The 23,220-nt window shown below is 37.1% G+C and overlaps 1 protein-coding gene across 3 annotated transcripts in view; it reads left to right on the top strand.

The window, feature by feature from the left end:
* CADM2 (cell adhesion molecule 2) overlaps positions 1 to 23,220 on the top strand; it is a 573,495-nt gene that overhangs the window by 5,731 nt on the left and 544,544 nt on the right. The gene's annotated exons all lie outside the window — the stretch shown is intronic.

Raw genomic sequence — 23,220 nt, 5'->3', positions numbered from 1 at the left:
GAACAGCTACAGAGGGGTTAGTGAACAATGTAGGTGGTTCCTCTACCTATTTTCCCATCTCCTTTTCCTTTAATCTGTAAATGTGAGAGAAAAAAATCTTACTTGCATCCTTTGCTGTCCTTTTATTTGCAAAACAGAGACCTTGGGATCTTTTAAGTCTTATTTAGGAATGCTTTTGCTGTCTTGACAAGTTGAGGATTTTGGAGGGAAAGACAATTTCCTCCCAACAGTGAGTTGTGTTTACTGGTTTCTAGTTTAATCAAATGGCTTTTGGAGAGTGTGAGTGCTTTTGTAACTTTTGCATTTAAAGTAGCAGCAAATCAATTTTAATATAGTTTTACATTACTATAAATTCGTGTTTCATCTTTTTTTTCTGTTTTTTCATACTCAATTTAGATTTATCTTTTTCTCCTTAAATAGCTGATAGAGATGATTAACTGTCCATAGGCAGCTGCTCTTTAGTTTCAGTAAAAAAATTACAGTGTATGTTCCTCAATTCAAACCCCTAAAGTTCTTTCAGAGCTGAACATTTTGCTGTATACATTTTGTTCATGTGGAGGTATATTCCTGAACAACTCTACAGTTTTTCTTCTGGTTTTTGAATGGATTTGGCAAGGTTTAGCGTTTTTGTAAAGCAGTGTGTGTCATCACATATCCAGTACGGAGGTTGTTTAAATAGCTTGGATATTCCCTCTATCACCTTTGTGTAAACAGTTTTTTGGGAAGGATAGTGCAGGAGAGATTATTTATGTTAGAGGTAAAAATGTCCTGGTCATGTTTTAAAGCTCTTATATGCCACAGTATTAATCAAACAATGGTTCTAATCATGGTTATTCAATTACTGAACCTTAGGTGAAGGAACCAGAGTCTGCTGCTACATGCAAAAATATCTGTGACCACTTATGAAGATACAGTTACACCTTTATCATCAATGTATGATGCACTGCATTATTGCTGCTGCTTCTGGCAGAAGCTGAATAGGCAGTGCAGCTGTACAGACCCATTGGAATCCTAAAACTCCTGGTTTTTTCCCCAAGTTCAGCACTGGAGATTCAAGAACTTCCACTGACTGACAGCTCTGAGGAGAGTAAGACCAAATTACTTCAGAGCAGCAGCTGTAGTAGGCACGGGCACTGTGGTATTTTCTGTCTGCTCAGATATTTATCCCAAACTGACCTACATCTGCTGGATTAACAGTGTAACTTGACCTGCTTTTATTCCTGCTATGCTGCGAGGCAGGGAGGCAGCTCTGGTTAGTCCCTAACCAGGGGAAAAGCTGTACTAGTTGAAGCAGAAGCAATCAAATTTATTTTAATTAAAAGATTGTAAAAATTATGTCCTAGTATCAATTTCATTTGATATTTATCCCTTTTATAGTGTTGTTTTTTCTTCCCAGAGTGTTAATATGTTTTTATATGTGAAGTTTAAATCTTGACATACTAGTTGGTGCTTTATAGTGGTACACTGGAGAACAGTGAATAATTCTCCATTGATTTTCACAATTTATACAGAGAAAGTGAGACTTAATTTGATAAGTGAAAACACTTATTTTCATTCTTTTCTTTCAACCGCATGAGATTTTTCATGTCTTCAAATACACAGAAACATTGAACTGCAGCCATTTGCAAATTGGAGAATAAATGCAGTGACTAGAAATACTACTCACTAAACTGATTGCTAATCAAGGATTAACAAAGTATCTCAAAGCTGTGACAGGTCATCAAATGGTATAATATGTTGAAATATTCCATTTATATGAATTCTTTTGTTAGCAACTAAGATAGTAGTAGTGAGAATGAATCAAAGAACTTTGTGTCTTTGGAGGGAACCTTAAACTAACACGCCACTTCTTAAATGGCATGTGAAGCATCTTCTTGGCACTGCAGTTTTCTCTTAACTTTACAGTTATTTAACTTTTCCATTACAGGTTTATAATAATGTTACTGATGTTTTCAGGCTTGTATCATGTAGCCTTGTGACACTATGAAAAATAGGTGAGATTTGGGCTGATATGGAGGAATATAGAAGTTCCATCTTGTCCAGTGGTGGTTGTGGTCAATGACAAATTACATGTGTGCACTCAAAAGGGAATCCCTTCAATTTTAATTTAAAACCAATTGTAGCACAAGTGGCATCACCTAACACGGAGAAGCTTTTCAGAACTTAAACATCAAGTCAGATAATTGACAGGACATTGTATATTAAAAGAGTGTCTCTCAGCTTTTGTTGTAAAACCAAATTAGCAGTGAATTAGCTTTAAAGACTGTGTTTTCTCTAAAGGCTGGAGTCCTCAGCCTAGCATGTCCTGGGGCAAATCTTGACTGCTGCTTATGTAAACACAGTCAAGATGGTGTGGTTTCAAACAGAGGCAGGGTATAACTAATCTAAGTATGGGTTAAAATGACTATTTGCCCATCTTCTGCAGAACTATTTGCCATTCTTCTTATTATATGGATTTTTTTGTCAAGTATGTGGCATATCTCTCCTCAGTAAATGTAAGGTTTGTGGTTTACCAGCTTTGGGTTAATGCTTCTTTTTGGTGTGTAAAAAGCAAAATTTGTTTTTAGAGTGAATAAATCTCATTAACTCCTTAAATAATAGTCCAAAGTTCACATAATTTCAGTACTTTCCCCATAAAATAAGCCTGAGTTTTAGAATTGGACCAGAAAAAAATGTAAATGTTTTCAGCTTCCTAAGCCATCTTTGCTTTGTAAATTATAAATCATTACTGCTTTGCTGCATTCTGAATGGTGAATTTGGGAGCCACTGGGAAAGCATATAATCAATAGAAATGTATGGGCCATTTGTTTTTATTTATGAAAGATAAAACAACCTCACTGGCTTGTAGACTTATTTATGGGATTTTCACATGCTTAGCACATAAGATTAATGTAATTTCAAATAGTTTGGAATATAACATTGGTTTAAGTGACTAGACTTTTATATATTTTGTGGAAGCAATATCTGGGGGCAGGGGGAGGAGAAGAGTTCTTGAAAACAATGAGATTGTTGAATTTCCCAAGCTGTCTTTGGATTTTGAGAAAGACTTATTCCAGATTTTGTACAAATCTGCTTTTGTCTGTTAGAAGTGATACTTCTGTTCTGCAAAAGAACAATTTCTTCCTGATATGATGCAAAATGGAATAACAGGAAATCTGGATAGAGAAGGCAGTTAAACACATGCTATGAAGGATATCCTTCATTTACTGTGATATCTGTACCACAGCATTTGCAAGTGCCGATGCACTTAATGTTCCTTAGACTTTGTCTCTTGCCAACTGAAATATACCAGAAACCCCAACAGGAAAACAGAATCTAGCAGTCTTTATCATTTCAAGTAAACAAGTGAAAAGTTTTTGTTTAGAATTAATATCATAGGGTTTTTTTTTTCCTTTTCATTGGTTGAACTTTTTTATAGAAAGTAAATATCTTCAGAAATAAATTTCAAAATATGTGACTGGCTGGTCACAGATAAATGCAGATTTATCTCCCTCTAGGCCTTGTCTGTGCAGGATGACTGCCAGTAAAAAAAAAAACAAAAAACAAAACAAAAATAAACCTTTATTTTCCTTCTGCTTGCTGCTTCAAGGCTTATGGTGGGGAAACAGCAGTAGCCCTGCTCTGTATGCATGAGGGATTTGCTTTCTTAAGATTGTGAGGATAAAGGCCTCAAATTTGGATCCTGTCTAATCTGTTTACATTGATGTGTCAATTCTGCAAGGAGTGAGCTGTGCCAGGACAGAGCCTGCGTGTTCCTCATGGATGGATGGATGGATGGATGGAGGACAGGACATGTGGACAGCTCATGTCTCTAGGAATAAAACATCTCTTTCTGGAGTTAACACAGAAGCCTCTGCTGGGAAGGGCCAAGGCATCTGTGAAGATCAGGCTGGAACAATCCCTGTATGACTGCAGGTTTGCAGGATGCACTGGGACTTTGCACTGTTCTCCTGCTGTGACTTTCCACCTCTTCCCCTCTGCAGGAAATGGAATTAAACAAGTCAAGATTTTAGGGGAAGTGTATTCTGCAGAAGCTGTGAGAGGACATCCTTCTTCCTATTTCAAGGAGAATCTACCTGAGATGGATGTGACAGCAGGATTAGAATTATTTTTCCTTTTTTTTTTTGCGAGTTTGGTTTTGTTTTATTTTTATTTACTGGTGTTTTCTGCCCACTACTTCTCTGCCTTCCTCAAATGTGTGCTGACAGAGGTGAGGAGGAGAGCCAGTTGGAGTCAGTCCCTGGCACTGGAGCCTGCCTCCTGCCAGGGACACTGGTTTCAAATGCTTTTTATAGGGATAGTCATAAAGCTCCAGTCTCTTTTGTCCATTCACCTGATTTTTTTTTTTTTTTATGTCAGCAAAACGTGGAGGACTTCCTACAGGCATAAGTAGGACAGGGTAAATATGAGAGCTGAAAATACTTCAGAAGTCACCACAGGAAAACCAGGAATTGAGATGGATTTCTGCAGATCAGTACAAGTGTACTGCATGAGAGCATTTCAGCGTAGCCCCATTTAATTTTCCTCATTCTGAGTTAAGAGAAATCAATTGCTTGATTTGAGCATCTCATTCAAATGCAGCTGAAGCACTTGGTATGTGCAGTTAACTCCCATTTTCTCTCTGATGTTACAGGACAAGCCATTTCACTGCAGAATGCAGTAGGACCCAGAATACCCCAAGTATCAATGTCACTTGTGCTCTGTTTGAATTAAGAGGCTTACAGAAAAGATTCAGTGAAATGTATACTGATATGAGAAATTGGAGTTGACTTCTGAACATCAATGTCAAAACAGAAGATGTCTTCAGAAATACACTTCCACTGCTGTTATCTCCTCTTGGTCTGAGTGAGAACTTAGGAAATCCAGCATGTCTAGAAAAATGGAATTACTGCTCTGCATGTGTAGCAACGTGCTTATCAAATTTAAACATTGGCAGCCACGCTGCTACAACTGGGGTAGGATGTTTGAACAGAAGGAGTAGGCAGTTTCTTAGGTGCTGCTCTTGCCTCCTGGTAAACCTCTGGATTGTCTCAATACACACCACTCATTCTCTAAAAGGGGAATTTTTCACCTGAAAACTTCCAGTTTGGCTAACACCTGAAATAGCTACCCCATTTTTGAAAGGCTTCTGTTGCTTGCAGAATAGAGAAGTAACTGTGAAGCAGCTGGCAACAAGTTTTTTAAACACATTACTGTGTTTTTAAACATATTACTGGGGCTGTCTGTATTGTGAATATATTTTTTGTGTCTGGAACACGTGGAACACTATCAAGTGTCAGGCTGTTGTACAGGGGAATCAATACAGATACAGTGTTTTGCCTAAATTAGGGAATAGTCCCAAGAGTAGAATTAAGAAAAGCTGAGCAATCCATCCAGTGCTTGTGGTGCTTCAGAGCAAGATTTGTATTATTGTAAATCTCTGCCATCCTTGCGTGTGCAAGTTGGTTTTGATTTTATTTTTTTTTCACAGTATACCCTTGTAAGGCATCTACATCAGATGCTTTAATAACTCCTGACAAACTTGTTAGTATTGTTTCCTGTGGCAGTGTGGCAGATTTTATTGCAGAATACACACGCATATGTGAATTCAGATTACAAAAATAAATCAATGGATGATGATATTTGAAAACTTTTAAATAGAGAACTAGGTGGTGCTGTTCTTTCATCTTTGTTGCTTAGCTGAATTCTTAAGTATGGACTGAGAACACCAGGCTACTACTTTTCATGAATTTAGCTGTCTTAACTGTTATAAGTTGTTATTTTTTCAGATTTCATTGAGAATGCTACTTTAACAGCTAATAATTTCTCAGTGAACAATTTGTATTTTATTGAAAAGAACTTTTGCATTGAACAAATGGTGTAGTTTTATTCAGCATGGTGATCTACTTCCTTTTATTTTCAGTTTGAATGACTTTGGAGTTAATTCAAATAACTTTTTAGACTCTATATTTGGTGTTATATTTAGCTTTATTTGTTCTAACGAGTTTAACTTATTTAGTTGTGTGAACCTTTTTAATCCTTTTCCACTGTTGGTTTCTTAAACACTTGGGGACTAATTTGCTAGCAGCACAATGAGATCATCAATAATTGCTGGAAGAAATTTGTTGTAATTCTGTAGTAGCAGTATATAAACCACAATTAATTAAACAAGAAAACCAATTTATTAAGTTTTATTCCATTTACAAAAAATATAAATTTTTAATCACTGTCTTGTCTCAATGCCATTAATGCTGCAATAGGAAATGGTGAAGCTAGATTATAATGAACTGCCTAGGAACGAGATAGATTTGTTTTATTAGTGTTCAGTGTTGCAGCAGAATAATAAATGTCTAATTAGACTCCAGCTCCAGTATGTAGCACTTCTGTAGAGTGCCTCTCATTGACCACTGCTTCAAGTAAAACGTTGAAAGAACAGATGGAAGATAAAGAAATAAGGGGAAAATGTACTTCTGCACTGAAAAAGAAATGAACATGTGCTCTGGCTAGGTCAGAGTTATAAATGTGTTTGCTCTAAGTATGTAATTACTTACTCAAAAAATAAGCTGCAGCTGTTAATGGAGGAGTGTGAAAACACTTTTTCATGGAATTTGTTTCCCCTATTCCTCCTGAAGTGCTGCAATACAGTGTGGAATCTGAAACAGAAAGCTGGGTTTGTACTTTATGCTTAATAATGAACCATCAAAAAATGCTTTTACTTATTCAAATTAGGGATTTAGTCAAATATGTAAATAGTACCCATACAATTGCAAATTCCAATTGCAATACCAATGTTAAAAGCAATAATTCATTTTGTGTTGATTTTTGTGAAATTTTAGCACCACCAAAGTAGTTATTCCGATGTTTGAAAAGCAACGGAAGATGTTTTGATTTATTTCAAAAAACAGGAAAGAAACCCAAAACAACTCCAATTCACAAAAATTTTTAAAAAATCTGGTTTTATTCCTGACAAGCAAATATTCTTAGCTCTGAAGCTTGAGTCACATTTTATTATCCTCTTTGTGGTAATGGGTTTTGTCCAGTGTTTTTGGTTTTAGTTTTGACTATTAAAAGCTACTAATAAGAACTCACTTCCAGAGTTACTTCAGTGCTTAGTGCAGCATTGCATCTCAGAGATAGTGGTTCAATTTGCATGGGTTTGCAGGCTAGTTACCTTTAAAAGGGATGTGTTAATAGATTTAGTGTTCCTGACTGTAATTGGATACAAGTGTGCAGAAGATTTCTGAATGTCTATTATAAATTAAAAATTATCAAACCAGCTACCTTCAGAAGTTTTCACTTTCTCCCACAGCCCATAGTGTGGGAGATCAGCACATACTTAAAATTATTGCAAGTACTTAATTTTTACAGCATTTTCCTCTTTTTCCTCAGGAAGTGTCGGGCCCCTGAACCAAGTCCTTCTATGTGCAAGTGTTGTCTTAAAGAAGTATTTGACTGGAAAGAGAGAGAATTTATTATAAGTATTTAATTCTTTTCAAGTGTTGTGATTCAAAACTACTAAAATTCATTATTTATGTACTGTGTTGGAGGTGGGCTGTCAATAAATAAATGAAGGACCATTATAAGTCCTTCTGTACTAGCCCATGCCTTTCAAAGCAAGTTAAACATAAATTTATGAAGGAGTGAGGTGTTAGAACCAGAGCTGCTGTTGTTTCACTGATTTTTCTAAGTTACAGATGCTATTTAATAATCTGATTTAAGCCAGGTGCTCTGAAAATGTCCTGTGATTTCTACAACATTCTACAACAATCCAAAATAACTTCTAGAAAATGGATGCTGCTTGATTCTTAGATGTGAGGAAGGGAGAGGGGAGTATTATTATTATTTCAAAATAGAGGAAATATGATAAAAATGATCTTTATTTCTTTTGTTCTGCTTAGGCTCTGGGAAGCACAATGATTCCAAAAGCATGAAAGGTGTCCTTGCCCATGGCAGGGAGGTTGGAAATAGGTGATCTTTCAAGTCCCTTCCAACCCAGGCCATTCTCTGTTTCTGTGGTTCTGTGATCACTAAAGCTCAGATTTGCTTTCTTAGTACATTAAAATAATAACAAGTTCTTTTTTTGTTTTCCCCCTTAGTGAGTGTTACCAGTATGGGGAGAATCTGAATAAGGTACTGAGTTTTAGGTTACTTCTCTTTGAAATCATTTAGGTTGGCACAGTAGGTTTTTTCCCTTGGCTTACATTGCAATGAATAATTTATACATGAGGTGCAAGATGACACTGTATATAAGGTTACTTTTCTAATCCAGGAAAATGCCACAATGTAAAGGAGCCATAAAATACTTTGCATTGCTATTTGTGAGAAAATAATATTATTTTTTTTCCAACATTCTTTGATTTAGGTTTGTGTTCCACTTTCAGATTTTCTTCACTTTTCATCTGTGACTTTATCTATTCTTTCTCCATCGTCTGATCTTTTACTTTTTTGTTGTTTTGTTCTTATGTCAGTTGCCATAAGTCCTGATATTTTAAATTTGTTATATCAACTGAGTAATAATTCTGCATAAAAATGAAATTGCTGTGTGTTTTGGGCCAAAAGCATGAGGAACCCATTGTCACCTGTTAGTAGTGTGGGTTTGTTTTTTTTTCTTTTGGTGTTTGTTGTGTTTTTTTCCTTTTGTTTGGATTTGAGTAAGGATAATGGGGTAATACTAAACATTAATATCTGATGTAGTAAAAAAGACAACTGCACTCAACTTAACTTCCATGGTATCTATGGAAAGGTTGTAAGAAGGGGACAATAGAGAGCTACCTCATTTTTCATAACAATATCTCAGATTTTGTGGCTTTTGCATCACTTTTGAGTTCTTAGATATTTCCTTTTGATATTTACAAGTTCCTCAAGTTCCTTCCTCTTTGTTTTCACCATGTTTCAGTTGCCACAGAGTAACTGTTTTATTTCAAATATAGTCAAAACAAGACTCTCTAGTATGACTTGAGTGTGGGGTGTGACTCTCATTTATTTTTTCAGCACACCCCAAGACAGCTCACACTTCAGAGCTCAGATGAAAACTAAACAGATGTGTAAATAGAGAGAATTTAACCTCAAGTCTTTCTTCCAACTATGGAATTTAAAGGAAATCGTTCATGTTTAGAGTAAACAGTGCTTACTCCTCTTTATCCCTTGATAGTGGGATCTCAGAACCTTTGAATTTAACTTTTTTAAGTTAACACTAGCTAAATTGAGTTCTAAGGCTACTCAGGCTCATGGTAGTGATCCAATTTTTTTGAGAGTTGTTTCATAGTGTTTGTCATGATTAATTCCTCTTGAAAACCTCTAGCTGTGCATAACATTGCAAACATAGCAGAATTAAATGGAAATTATGAAGTAGGCCAGGAATTGTTTGTGTACATGAGTTTATATCCATACTGAAAATAAGTGATAATGAAGGTAGGGCAATTATTGCATGATATTTGATGAACCTAATTCAGTTATGCATCTGACTCTATGCAAATATTCCAAGTACCCAGAAAAGAATTTTTTATAGTTTTTCTGTTTTTGCCCACCACCCTTCTGTCTCCCCACTTCCCTGAAGAATTTGAAGTGTGCATGAAACTTTTCCAGCAACACTTAAAAATACAGATAAAATTCTGAAGTCCAGCTCTTCTACCATGAAACAAGTTGTTTAAGCTGAAGCAAAGGTGATTGATTGTGTTGTTCATCTCTGTGGGACTGAATTATTTGGGATTCTGTTCATTTTCATTGTGAAACACATAAGTAGTAGGTATCAGTTCTCAGATAATATCAAGGTGATTTTTTTTCTGTAATCTGTGTGTTTTCCATGATTTTTTGCAGTTGGAATTGTAGATATGCCGATGTGTCTGCTCTTTGAAAATACAGAGGTGCAGTCACAGCATGTGACAAGTCATTCAGTCCCACAAGTGTGTTGGCATTTTTGTCAACTTGCTGAGTGCATAAGCTGTAAATTTTAAGTAATTGCCACGTAGAAACCTCATGTATATAACAGGAACATTTTATCTATGCCTGTTTGTCAGCAGCCCCATCCCAGAATGGATTTGTTAAATAAGTACCACTGTTCTGCAGTCTGCACTTGGATGTGCTTTTAAGTTGTCTGATGATCTCAGCAAAGGAACAGCTCTTCCCCCACCCCACCAAATAGTCTTCTGAGATTGTGGAAGTACTAAAATTTTTTCAGAAAAGTGATATAATAAGTAAGGCTTTCAGCCGCCTAAAGTGTTGGCAAAACTTTTCACTGTTGGTTCATTACATCTTTGGTCTTGTTGCTGGCTCTGCTGGCAAATGTCTTTCAACATCTTCATTTTTGGGGTTTCCCATGACAAAATGCCATGACAGATGAAGTATCAGGTAGAGTTGAGCTCATCCTTCTGCACTAACCCTTTGAGTTGAGCTTGTCTTATTCTATATAAAGTGCATTTTCTGAGCAGTCAGTTCACCAGCTTATACCAAGGGTGAGGGGCTGAAAGTGGAGCTCTCCCAAATCCTTGAGCTGGAAACATCATGGGGCTGTGGCTGGGCTAATGAACCTTGTGTAATTCATTTTCAGTACACTGGTTTTCCTTACTCTTCTCTTGGCAAACAAAACCATTAAACTTTCTGTTAATACATGTCCCATTCTTCTCAGTGAGAATTTTTAGTATTATCTCATCCTGTACTAAACCAGATCTAGTCATTAGTCTTGGTGTAGTCTGCTAAAAATGCATCTTGAAATCCAGAGTTTTGTGTGAGATGTAGTCCACTTAAAAATGCAACCCCCAATGTGGTTAGTAGAAATACATATTCAGAAATTTTGAAGAAAGTCAGGTTGCATTTTCTGTTATTTAAGAAAAAATACATGGTATAGAGGCTGCATTTATTTTATATATTTTAACTATAGTTTTAACTATATTTGTATGTAAACATTTAGACTAAGTTTAACTCTGTATAAATATATATATATATATATTTCATCACTTGATTTGCACTGCATTCAAAGTTAATAAATTAGATGTCCATGAATGAGTTGGCTTCTGGCAAAAATGTTGCCCAAAACTAAAGACAACTTAAGTGCAATAACTGAAATGTTCTGAAAGTGAAATGTGAAAACATCCCCCCAAATGTGTGGTTTTGCTCTCTGTAAATAGAAGTCACATCAAAAATGTGTACTATTTTTTTTTTTTTTTAAGTGTTGATGTCAGTGCAGCTGAGTTATGAGGACCTGGTACTGGCTCGTTCAGCAGAGTCAGAATGATGCTGTTCCAGGTCATTGTGGGTCATCTGGTTAATGCTGGATGTGAAAGGCTGTGCTACATTCCAGCCTTTGTCCTACTTTCCTAAAACAGATGCTCCTCGCTGAGGAGACACAATTTCTATGAAATGGGTGGGTATCTGCTGACCATTCCTTAAATGCAGCCATTTCTGTTAGTTTTGGTTAAATCCTTTGCTATTTGTAGCTGCAGGAGTTCATATTTTGAGGGTGTCAATTTCTTAGCATCCAGGAGGAGCTGAACAAATGGAAATACAAACACCTAATATAAATGCTTTCAGTGCTTTTAAGCTTTTTGCTTATTTTGCAAGCAGTTGAGTTTATTAACCCTGAAAAAAGTAATCTGAAATGGTAACAAATATGAGTATTAAGGCAACCTCCTCTTTCACAAAAAGAACCTGAAATTTGCAACACCAGGTCACTTGAAAGACCTCCAGATTTGCACTGAATGTGGTTTAATGAACGTTTTCTTTCTTTCTTTCTTTGAGTGTTTTTTGTTAAGCAGTAATTCTCCTGTAGAAGATCAAGCTATTTACTAGCAAGAATAAAAGGTGATACATCTCAAAAAACAGGATAGCACCAATTTCCTTGTGCGCGTGAAGTGCATTCAGTAAATTTTCGGTGGCAGATGTGCTGCTTTTATTGTTGGCTTCCATGGGCTGCAGTGAGGGGAGCTGCCAAACCAGATCTTCTGTGGGCAGCACCTTGCTGATCCTGGGGTCTCAAGGCTGATCTCAATCACCTACAGGGCTGAGTGTGCACATTTGGGTGGGGAAAGCATCCAGGCAGGGTTTGGAAGGCTGGGAGGCACCAGTGTTGTCGTGTGGAAGAGGTTTCAGATGGAATCCGGGCTTGGATTGGTTTTCTCTCTCCTGGGCAGCACAAAGCTGGAATCACACTGCAGCTTTTGGTGGGATGTGATGGTGAGCAAGGAAATGGGGAAATGTAGAGTTCTGAAATGCTGGATGGAAAGGAGAGGGATAGGACTGATGTACAGTAATAATATGGCAGAAGGGAGAGGAACAGGACGTGTGATTTGAGGCATGTAGGGTGGTCTGCCTGCTGTAAACTATAGGGAAATAACATTTTCAGATGTGCACAAAGATCCCTATGTGTAACTGGTTCACCCTCACTACACAGTTTAGTCCTAATCAAATTGCAACTTAAAATGTGTTCGAAGTTCCTCATTAGGATTAAGAAATTACAAGTCTTGAACATGCTTCAGCTTCAAATATTTTCTGTAATAAAATAATAGAATACATTTCAGGGTGAAACATCAAATACCAGTGTAATGGTATGAAAATGGAATCTGGGCTTGGATTGGTTTTTTCTTTCCTGGGCAACACAAAGCTGGATTGACACGGCAGCTTTGGTGGGATGTGATGGTGAGCAAGGAAATGTGGAAATGCAGAGTTCTGAAATGCTGGGTGGAAAAGAGAGGGATAGGACTGATGTACAGTAATAATATGGCAGAAGGGAGAGGAACAGGACGTGTGATTTGAGGTGTGAAGGGTAAACTATAGGGAAATGACATTATTTCAGATGTGCACAAAGGTCCCTGCCATGTGTAACTGGTTCACCCTCACTCCCCAGTTTAGTCCTAATCAAATTGCAACTTAAGATGTGTTCGAAGTTCTTAATTACAATTAAGGAATTGCATTGAACATCCTTGAGCTTCACATACTTTCTGTAATAAGGGAATAAAGTACTTTTCAGGGTGAAACATCAAATACCAGTGTGATACTCTTAAATACCAATGGTTATAAATTGAGTTTTTTTTAAATGTTGTGCAAATTTATATTATCTCATTTATCCACCTTCTTTTTTTTTTCTCTCTGTGGGATCTCTTTAATAATGATATTTTTGTTCCTGTGGTTGGTTCTTCCTGTGCCTGATTTCAGAAGAACAGCTTGAGTGACTTCCTCAATTCAGTTTTTATAGGGTGACAAGTATCTCATGCTTCTAATCCAAATGCTGTGTGCTTGACTAGCCTCAATCCAGAGGGTGAATATCCTGCTATGAGCAGAGCCTATTGTAATAGTTTTCAGAATATATATCGGCACTATTCTGCTATTCTAAGCTGCCACATGCTATAGTCCCTTTTATGAACCAAGAATTCATTTATAAATAAGATTAGGAATTCATTGTTACTAATCCTTCCTTATTTTTAATGTCCACTGCTGCTGGATTACTCTGCTTGTCATTTGCAGGAACTGTAATATTTGGAGCACACATTTTTCGTTATTTGTTTGTTTGTTTACTTTTTTGGGTTTTTTTTCTTGGCTTCCAAGTCTTAAACCAGGAACTTAAGACAGGGAACTCTCTATATCATGCAGAAGGAATGAATAGCTACCGTTTCTCATTTCAGGCTGCTGTATTGGTCCAGTATTTTAAGTAATGAAGTTTTTTTAGGATGTTAAATTGTGCTTTTTTTCTCTACACTGGTTGTTCTACCAAGTGTATCAGCAGTCAATTCAATTAGCACAGTCCTTCCTATTTGGCAATTGTTGCTTATGGGAATGTTAAATGAATTTTATCCAAAGATCAAGCTTAGGTTCTCCAGTAATAAATAGAAGCTAGTAGAGTTTATTTTCCATTTCATATATGAAATATTTGTTGTCTTAGGAATATCTGAGAATATTTGATTCCTACCTTCTATTTGTGCTAAAAATGATAGGTTGTTTTTTTTCCTTTATGTGTCCAACATTGTAATTATCACACTAAAAAGATTGGCCTTCTGATACACAACTTGAAATTTACTTTACTTTTAAACAAAAATTTCATTCATGTTGCATAAAAAAAATATACAGATGGAAATATTTTTCCTTCTTCAATCTTCCTTGTGTATTTGTTGCAAGACCTTATTTGTTAACTGTTCTTTTCATCCTTCTTGTAAACATAAATTTATTCTTGCCTTGTTTCATTTTTATGATTACAATTTTTGTAATGTATTCAACAGGTTTAGGTGAAAATTGATCAAAGAGATCTCTTGATGTAGTTGTCTATTCATTAAAGTCAGAAGCTGCTCAATAGGTTTTTGGGTTTCTGCCCATGGATTATGATTGTCTTTTCAGACAAGCCCTTGTGAAATTGCTGACTCTGATTATTTGCTGCATTTAATTGTAGATGCTTCAAGTCTGCATTTTGTCTTCCTGAAATGACAAGTTTGATTTTTTTTTTTTTTTTTGTTCTATTTCATCAGAAATAGTTTTCTAGTTGTGCAGTCCGAGGTTATGTATTCTGGCCTCTGATTTAGCTACTTGACAAAGCAATGTGTGAGATAAAATGAAGTCTAGTTGATGGTTTGTGGCAAAAAACCCAACCAAAATACCAACAAACAAATCCCATCTCAATCAGATTTCTGTATTCAGAAATACTGGTAGTCAATGTTTTTGGATGTGTATGTGGAGAGTTGAAAATGTATTAATTTCTAGTGGTATCTGCTGACAGACCAAACCCACCAAGCAGTCAAAAGAGATTGAACTTGAAAAGGAAGCTTTTCTACAGGACCTGTGAAGTTCTTCTTTGGGTTGAAGTCACAAAAGAGAGAAAACACTTTGTGTTTTATTTTTGCTCTTCAATTAACTATAAACATGTGTAAACATGTATAAACCTCTGCCTTTCAAAAACATTTTAAAATATGGCTTTTGATGGCCTGCAAAATTATGGCTTCAGAATATCATATAAAGTTATGTCACAATAGAATAAAGAAATCACTGCTTAATATAATTTTAATCGTTTTATGAAACCGAAGCTCTTAACCTGAAACATTATTTTGGCATTTCATTCGTTTAACAAGATTTCAGTGATTCTTAGAACATAGAGTTTTGAACTTGATTCTTGACCATCTGTAGCTGTTTTGTGTAAAAAAAAAGTTGAGTTGTAAATTTATAAAAGCTTCTTATGACAGAAATTGCATGAATCTGGTACATATGTGTGTGGTTAGGAATGTGTGGTATATTGAATTACACCTTTTTCCTTTGCACTCTTCCTAAAAAGGAATATGTCTTTGAATCTCATTGCTCATGGCAGTTTCATTTAATGTGACTGAGGCTGAAGTTTTTTTGGCTTATACTTCTTCCCCTAAAAGTTCATGACAGTTCATTAAGAGTAACTTTTAGAAAGCAGGTAATGGACTCAAATAATTGAAATAACTCTAAAGTGCTTGTGTATCTTCTGTAGCATACAGCTATGAAGTGTGCATACATATGTAAACTCTTAGAATATTTTGCAGGCATGTTATTGAGCATTTAGTTTAATAGGTATTCAGGAGCAGTCTTCTGTTTCTGCTTTGCTTAGTCATACTCCTGAAGTGCTTCCTCTGCAGAGCCTATTACAGCAAATCTTTTGAAGTGTTTCATCAGAAGCTGCAGGTGCCTAAAGACAAGTGAGACACCCGAATAGCTGCCTTATGAGATCTGCTCATCATGTGGCATTCACACAGATTCATGTTTGTTTACAAGTCAATTTAAAATTCAGTGCTTGCACTAAGCACCAAGACAATGGTTAAAGATTTATTTCCATCACAGTTACTGAAGAAAGAAAAGCCAATAGGATCAGCTAACTGATCTATTTCCACTACACTCTTTTCAAAGATTCACTTTACTGCTGCAGCAGATGAGGGAGCAATAGCTAAAAAAGGCTCAAAGTTGTCATTATTTGCTGTGTTTACCACAAAGGGCACATGCTAGAACCTTACTCAATCCAGGTGCACATTTAAGAAATCACTTAACTTATTTAAATTATTAAACTAGGGATGACAAATTAAAAGCCTGATTCGTTGTTTATTTTCACAGCGCCAGTTGCCAGAAAAATTGCCATCCTCCTACATTGTTTCTAAACATTTTTCCTTGGGAGAGTGACCAAATTTTTCATCATTTCTGACTTTGCCAGGATGCATTTGTTCTGCGACTTAAAGCTGTTAGATATGCTCTAAATACTCTGGAAATTACAGCTCGCTTGGATGGCACTGTTAGTCAGCATCTTCAGCTGCCCTGGCTCCCAGAAGCTGCTTCAGGGTGGAGCACACACAGCCATGCTCAGCTCTTGGCTTTCGCCCTGTGCCTCGGTGCATGGCATCCTTGGTGTGCCTGGCAGCTCTGAGAAACACAGAGCTATCCTGAGGGCGCAGGTTCCCCCATCCTGTCCCTTTGGATCCCCCATCTCTGTCCCTTTGGATCCCCCATCTCTGTCCTTTAGATCCCCCATCTCTGTCCCTCGGATCCCCCATCGCTGTTCCTTTGCATTCCCCATCTCTGTCCCTTTGGATCCCCCATCTCTGTCCCTCTGGATCCCCCATCTCTGTCCCTCGGATCCCCCATCGCTGTTCCTTTGCATTCCCCATCTCTGTCCCTTTGGATCCCCCATCTCTGTCCCTCGGATCCTCCATCCCTGTCACTTTGGACCCCCCATCTCTGTCCCTCGGATCCTCCATCCCTGTCCTTTGGATTCTCCATCCCTGTCCCTCGGATCCTCCACTTGCCCATGTGCAAGGTAGAGGGAAAGAGGGTGGCACAGCTGCTTTTGGGGAGTTGGAAACGGTGGGAGAGGAGGTGTAGGAAGGAGGAAACACGATGGTGCCTGCAGTAGAGGAAAATGGAAGAGGATATGGCAGTGGGATGGGACGAGAGCAAGAGGAAGAGGAGCTGCAGCAGAGTGTGGTGAGGAGACAAGGCTCTGTGGAATATAAGGGGGAGGAAGCAATGGCCATAGGCCTCTTTAGGGAAAAGCAGAACAAATCTCTCAGACATGGTGCTTAGAGCTGTGTTAGAACCCTGCTCCATTTGTGTGTTCTTACACTGTTGTTGTCATCAGCATTAAAGTCATTCAAGCAAGAGCACACAAAGATGTTGATGTCTCCTTTATCTCTTCTTATGATGTAGCAACATCACCAGATAACCCCAGCCTTGCTGGAAGTTTAATCCCTGACTTCGGAGTTCGGGACACAGCCAGCCTGCTGTTGTCCTGTGACTGTGTGTATTTGCACTTGGAGAGGGTTCTGGGACACTGATGGTTTTGCTCCAAATTTAGGACATCCTAAATTGTCTCTTTTCCTAGGTAGAACAGTTTTACAGCTGCCACCATTTTCAAGCTTAACAGCTTCATAGAATTTGTTTCACATGTGCATTAACCTCTAAAGTGTATCCTAACTAGAAATGGTAAAAGTTTATATGTCTGTATGTCCTTCCTTTTTCTTTATTTTGAATTGTATTGCTTAGGCTGTTCCACACATTGCAAAAAATTCAATGTAAATGAGAAGTACCGTTGAATTCAGACTTTGGCAGTGTGCCAAATATGATTGAGTTAAAAATTATTAAACATATTTCAAATTTGGATATTATATTAAGTTGAAAGAATATAATACATTAAATACACCAATATTTTTGTTTCATTAATGTATGTATAGAAATAGATTAATTGTATGAATGTGTATTTATATAAGGTTCTGAGACCTTTTGTCATTCTAAACTGTGCTGTAAACACAGTCATCCTGCAAAAATCAGGAAGAATTTCTGTCTAGCTCTTCTCTCATCTTCATGTCTGGCTTTTGCATGAGCTAAGAATACTCTTTAGTTATCCATCCTTGCAGCCTGTCTGAAAATGTCAATTTTAAAAGTTAAAAAAAACCCAAAACATCCAAACCCCAAAGCTCCCCTCTCCTTCCTTTTTTGCATGTCTTAGATCATTGAGGTGAAAATGAAAAATACAACAGCAGAAGACTGAGCAAGCTCCCAGCACTGATTTTCCCCTCATTTATCAGTGTGATATTTGGGAGGGGACAGAGGGAAGCTTAATGTATCCTTCTGTGAATGCAGCTTCCCCCTGGCTTATGAGAACTATTTTGCCAGTTTTATTTCTTCTTTTAGCTGCCTCCAAGTTTATGGCCCATCTGTTGGACATAAACAAGCCAACAACTTGTCTTGGGCTGCAAGAACTGCCTGATTCAATGGCAATTTGAAGAGGAGCTCGCTGTTGGACAGGGAGGATGTTGTGTGCAAAAATTGGATGTGTGCAGCATTGCAGAGGCTTTTGTAATACAACAGGTATTGGTGAGTAGCAAATATGAGTGACTTGTGGCTGGAAAAAAGGAGTGACAGATTCTGTTCTCATTTGCCATGGTCTGTTGTCAGAATCTCTAAATCAGCCATATGCAAATGATTACCATCTTGAAGGTCCTGCACAGAAATAATTGAAATAGTTTATTCAGTTGCAGGGCATCAGGATTCAGCAGGTTGATAAGTTTTATGAAGTCAGAAGTTTCCTGCACTCACTCCCTGATGTAAGGAATTGTATGGATTATGTGGAATTTAGCTGCAGCTCCAAGGCCCTGTCCTGCCCCATGGTGGCCTTGCAGACAGGTGTTCTGATGCTGAAAGTGTTGATGCTCCTTCTGCTGCATCTGTTGTCAGCTCCATGTGCCAGCACATTATTGGGCTGTAATGCAGGGCCTGGAGAGTTTTATTTATGAAATAACCCAATTTTAATATCGGTGCTTACTTGGCTAGAAAACTCTCAAATCGTCTTTTGAGAACGGTGGTTTTTTGCACAGTAAAACTGCTACAGCAGAGTAGTTTTATGTAAGAATATTCTCCATATTTGTCAGGATAAATTTATGCAGTATATTGACAATGAACACTATTAGCTTTGACAATGAACACTTTGTTGTTGAGGCACAGTGGTTGTAGATGATCTTTTTGGACGTGGACATTAAGCTTTTGTGTTTTGGGGTTTTCTTAAGCTTTCAAGTTTTTCTGAGTCACCTTAAAAAGTGCTTCAACCTGCTATCAGTTGGTCAAATAAAATACAAAATAAAGTCAAGTAAATTTAAGTTAGTGCAGATCTGGAACTTGCATGCCTGGGACAGAGAGGTCAGTATTTACATAAACTAAGAAATCAGAGGTGCCTAAAGAAACATGTCAAAGACAAACTCTTGCATGATAGAATATGCACTGATTCCTCATCATTGTGGCTGAATTTGTGAATCTTGATTTGATGAAAAGTGGGCAAGAAGTATTTGCTTATTCATACAAAGGCAAGCTGATGTTAATACAGTCCAGAGAAATCATTGCTTTAGGCTGATGTGCTCATTTTATCTACAAGTTTGAGGCAAATTCTGTATTTCAAAACTTCCCTTATTTTCATTGGGTTTTTTTATTTGTTTGTTTTGGTTGCTTGATTAGTTTCACTCTTCTGAGGAATTTCTTCCCATCAGGTATAGTATTTAAGCAGACAAAAACTAACAGGGACACAGTTGTGTAATCTTGAGTTTTCTGTGCAAACCAGTTTCTTTGACCCACCTCCCAAGTACTTACATCTCTTCTTTTATTGTTTTCAAGAGTTTATTTGTTTGTGTTTTTGTTTGTTTGCTTTTGTGGTTTGTTGCTTTTTTGTGATTTTAATACTTGGCTTTTACTATTCTATGCTATCACAGCAGCACTGAAAAAATTTTTAAGCTACAACTTGCTAAAGCAGAAGATCATGTTGATGGTTAAGTGCAGAAGTGGTCTCTGATCTATATTTGCTACTGTCAAATTGGTGTCTGTAATTGTGCATCAATTCACCTTTTCAACTTTTGATATGGAATTGACTGTGTAGCATTTTGAGTTGCTTTCTTCCATTTACTTCTGTTTTCAATATTCCATTTAATTACTTGGCTTAGACTAATACATGGTTTTGTTCTTACATCCAGAAAGTATAGTTTTACTTTAATTGTCATATCTGATTTCACATTAGTGTGCTGTATCCTAGCAACTTAATTCTGTGGTAATTTTTCTTACTTTGTTGTTATTATTTCTGCAGTTTGACCACGTTTTCTTTTCATTCTGTTGCAATGAGAATCTAAATATGGTTTGTCTAATGTGCCATTCATTTCTTCAATAAAATGGAGAATATCCAGCTATGAGAAATGGAGTCTAGATTAGTCAAGTCTACTGAAAACTGATGCAGTGTGGATCTTCTTGCTGTGTTAATGGATTTCTATTCCTTATTGTTTATTCAGATGAAGTAAATGCAGCTTTTTGCCCTGAAATCTCTCTTGACCCTGAAAACTGTTTTTTTTTTTTTAATCTTTGGTGCATACAGAGTTGCATTCTGTAGAATTGGCATTCACTCTGGGGAGGTTGTCCTGACAAGTGTGTGTTTTCATATCTCCTAGACTGATAGTTTGGGAAACTAATGGAAAGAACTCTTATTTCTGCATATGCCTGTGTGGTAGCAAATAGGTTCTGCTTGTTGGGTATCTATACAGGTTTCTGATAGACTGTATTTTCATTTTGTTTTTGTTTGTTTGTTTGTTTTAGATTTTGCATGTTTGTAATGATTGGACATGTCTATTGTTGAAGTGACATATATATATATTATAATTTATTTAGCATCACTGTTCTTCTGGGTAGTCCCTTTATCAGAGTACATTTTGGGAAGATATTTGTTCACATTTTGCAATAGAAAGCAAACATCATCCTGGATGTAAGATTAACAGCAAGCTTGGAGAAAATAGGATTGGAGTGCTGTGCAGCTGGAATTATTTGCAAGTGTATTGGGCTGAGGAATTAAAAGACAGATGTTCTTCCATGTAAACTAATATGGATGTAATAAATATGAGAGTAGTGTTGACATGTTTATAAAAATGAAAAAGTGCACTATATGTATCTTTATACAGAGAAGAATTTTAAACCTTTTCTGACATTACAAAGTTAAACATCAAAATAAATAAAATTTGTTAAACCTATTCAAAATATTTTGTTACCAAAGTGCTCACTAACATGGGGATCATCTTCACAACTGTAGCTTGATTTCTTGAATTTCACTCTTTGACTGTAAGCAATTTCTAATAGAAAAAGGGGACAAAGCTATTTCTGGGGACGGGGAGAATGCCTATGCTGCTTGATAATTTTTGAGAAATAAAATTCAAAATGTCTTTGGGGAAAAGAGTGCCTTGTCAGAAAAAGCACTGCTGTAAATACCTGTTAGCTCATTATACTTGTCCTGGAGGCTGTAAAGTCAGAGGCCCCAAGAAGACTGGAGTTGTTGAGAATCCCTGTGGTCAGGAATAGATGTACAGAAAATCCCAACTGCACCTTCTGGCTGCTGTGGGCATTGGGAATCCTGGGGGAAAGCAGTAAAGAATAATACATTTTTTGTCACAAATCTGCTGTGGAAGGGATAAGGCACTGCTTCAGCTTGAACTCTGCAATTCTGTGCTCTGCAAACATAGACATGACTATAGTTTGCCTTCCCTATATCCCCACTTTCCTGAGATTCTGGATTTTTATCTTTTCGTGTAATATTTACTCAGTAATTCATCTTTTGAGTTGATGGACTGAATGCTTGTGCCAGTTAATGAGCAAAGTAAATTTTTTTTAATCTCCCCAATGGAAGACTCCTTACCAGTCCCTTCTCCTTATGCTTTCAGTACTAAGAGTGTTTTTAAAATGTGTAGTTATTATTAGAATTCCCAGGAAGAGAAAGATAAGTTGATCTGCATGTTAGATTAAGGATAGAAAATACTCAAATAAAAAAAAATAATAGTAATCAGGATATTTAACACCTCCTAAATTGTGGCTTTTACTAATGAAATTTAATGTAATGTATCAACATATTTTTCCAAGCGCAAATGAAGAAAAATAGAGATCCAGTTTGTTTTAATCAATTTTTATTAATTCTGCCCTGAAGCTCTTCATGATTTCAGCATGGAACACAAACATGCAGAGCAGCAGACACAGGGGAAACCTGTCTCATTAATCTCTTTTGGACAGAGCATGGTGGAGAGTCATTTAGGATGCAGACAGGTTTTATGGATAACATGCTGTCTGTGTTTCCACCAGGGCAGAAAGGCTTCTGTGTCCTGGTCCAAAAAGGTGCCAAGCTGTGAGTACAGAGAGTGCAGTCAGGGAAGGGGTGAACAAAGTTTCCTGTCTTCATCTTGGGAGGTGGGGGGAAAAGGCCAAGGTCTCAGGATTTTTCTTCTGTGAAAGGAGTTATTGATATTAAACTATGTAACTGTGTCTTATCAGAGGCCTTCAGTGCTGGTTACAGGCATCTTTATTTCTAATTCATGAGAAATATTTGTAGAACTGTAAATAGCTGATTTTGAAGGTTTTTTTTTTTGTTTAAGTTTTGGTTTTCCAATTTGAGATTAAATATTTTCCCATGTTTGCTTTGAGGATTAAAAACTCCAACAAGAATTGAAGAAAAAAATATTATGGGAAATACCTTTAAAAAGAAAATCAAAGCCCACACAGCCCCCCAAACCTGGAGGAGATAGCAGTCTGTTTTAATGAATAGCAGATTTTAATGTGCAGCAGATGGGAAGAACTTGATGTGCTGAGCAGTTTGAGGCTTTCTAAGGCAGTTTGCTCAGAGTTATCTACAAACTAGAAATCTCCCAGTTCTTCAGCCAGGAGCTGGAAACCTTCATATGCCAGGCTCCAGCTCTGAGCTTTCATGTGCTCCTGAGCAGAGGCACACTCAGATTTCTGTGCTCCCAAGTGCATTTGGGCTCCCTGTTCCAGGGAGAAGGGACACACAAACTTGGGCACAGAAAGGCTCTTCCCTGCCAGTTCTCAGGAGCTGATAAATAATTGCTGATGTGATGCCACCCCGTCCAGGGACTGCCAGCATGGGAAGGGCAACCTCCCCAGCCCGTGTGCCCTGAAGTTTCTGATTTCATAAAAGGTTAATCAGCTTTGAGACATTTTGATAGCATTTAGCGTTTTCCAGAAATCCATTAGAAAATGAGCAGCTCTGTTTAGAATTGGTATTGAAATGCGGAATATTACAGCTGTGATAAATGAGACAGGTACTAACTAGCCTGTCTCTCCAGTGTAGAATACAATTTCTATATTACATTTTATAAGTTATTTTCTGAAAGAAACTAATGTATGATTTAGCTACAGAACGCTTATGTTCTATAATAGACCACAAAACTCTTTCTGTTCTTACAGGGAAGCACAAATTGAAGTATTTTTGTGTATTACTGCCCATATTTGTATGGACAG

Source organism: Melozone crissalis, unplaced genomic scaffold (assembly GCF_028551555.1).
Source record: "Melozone crissalis strain CALT ecotype California unplaced genomic scaffold, PUWL_Pcris_2 ptg000009l_1, whole genome shotgun sequence".
Lineage (NCBI taxonomy): Eukaryota > Metazoa > Chordata > Aves > Passeriformes > Passerellidae > Melozone > Melozone crissalis.
This window is presented reverse-complemented; position numbering and strand designations above follow the sequence as displayed.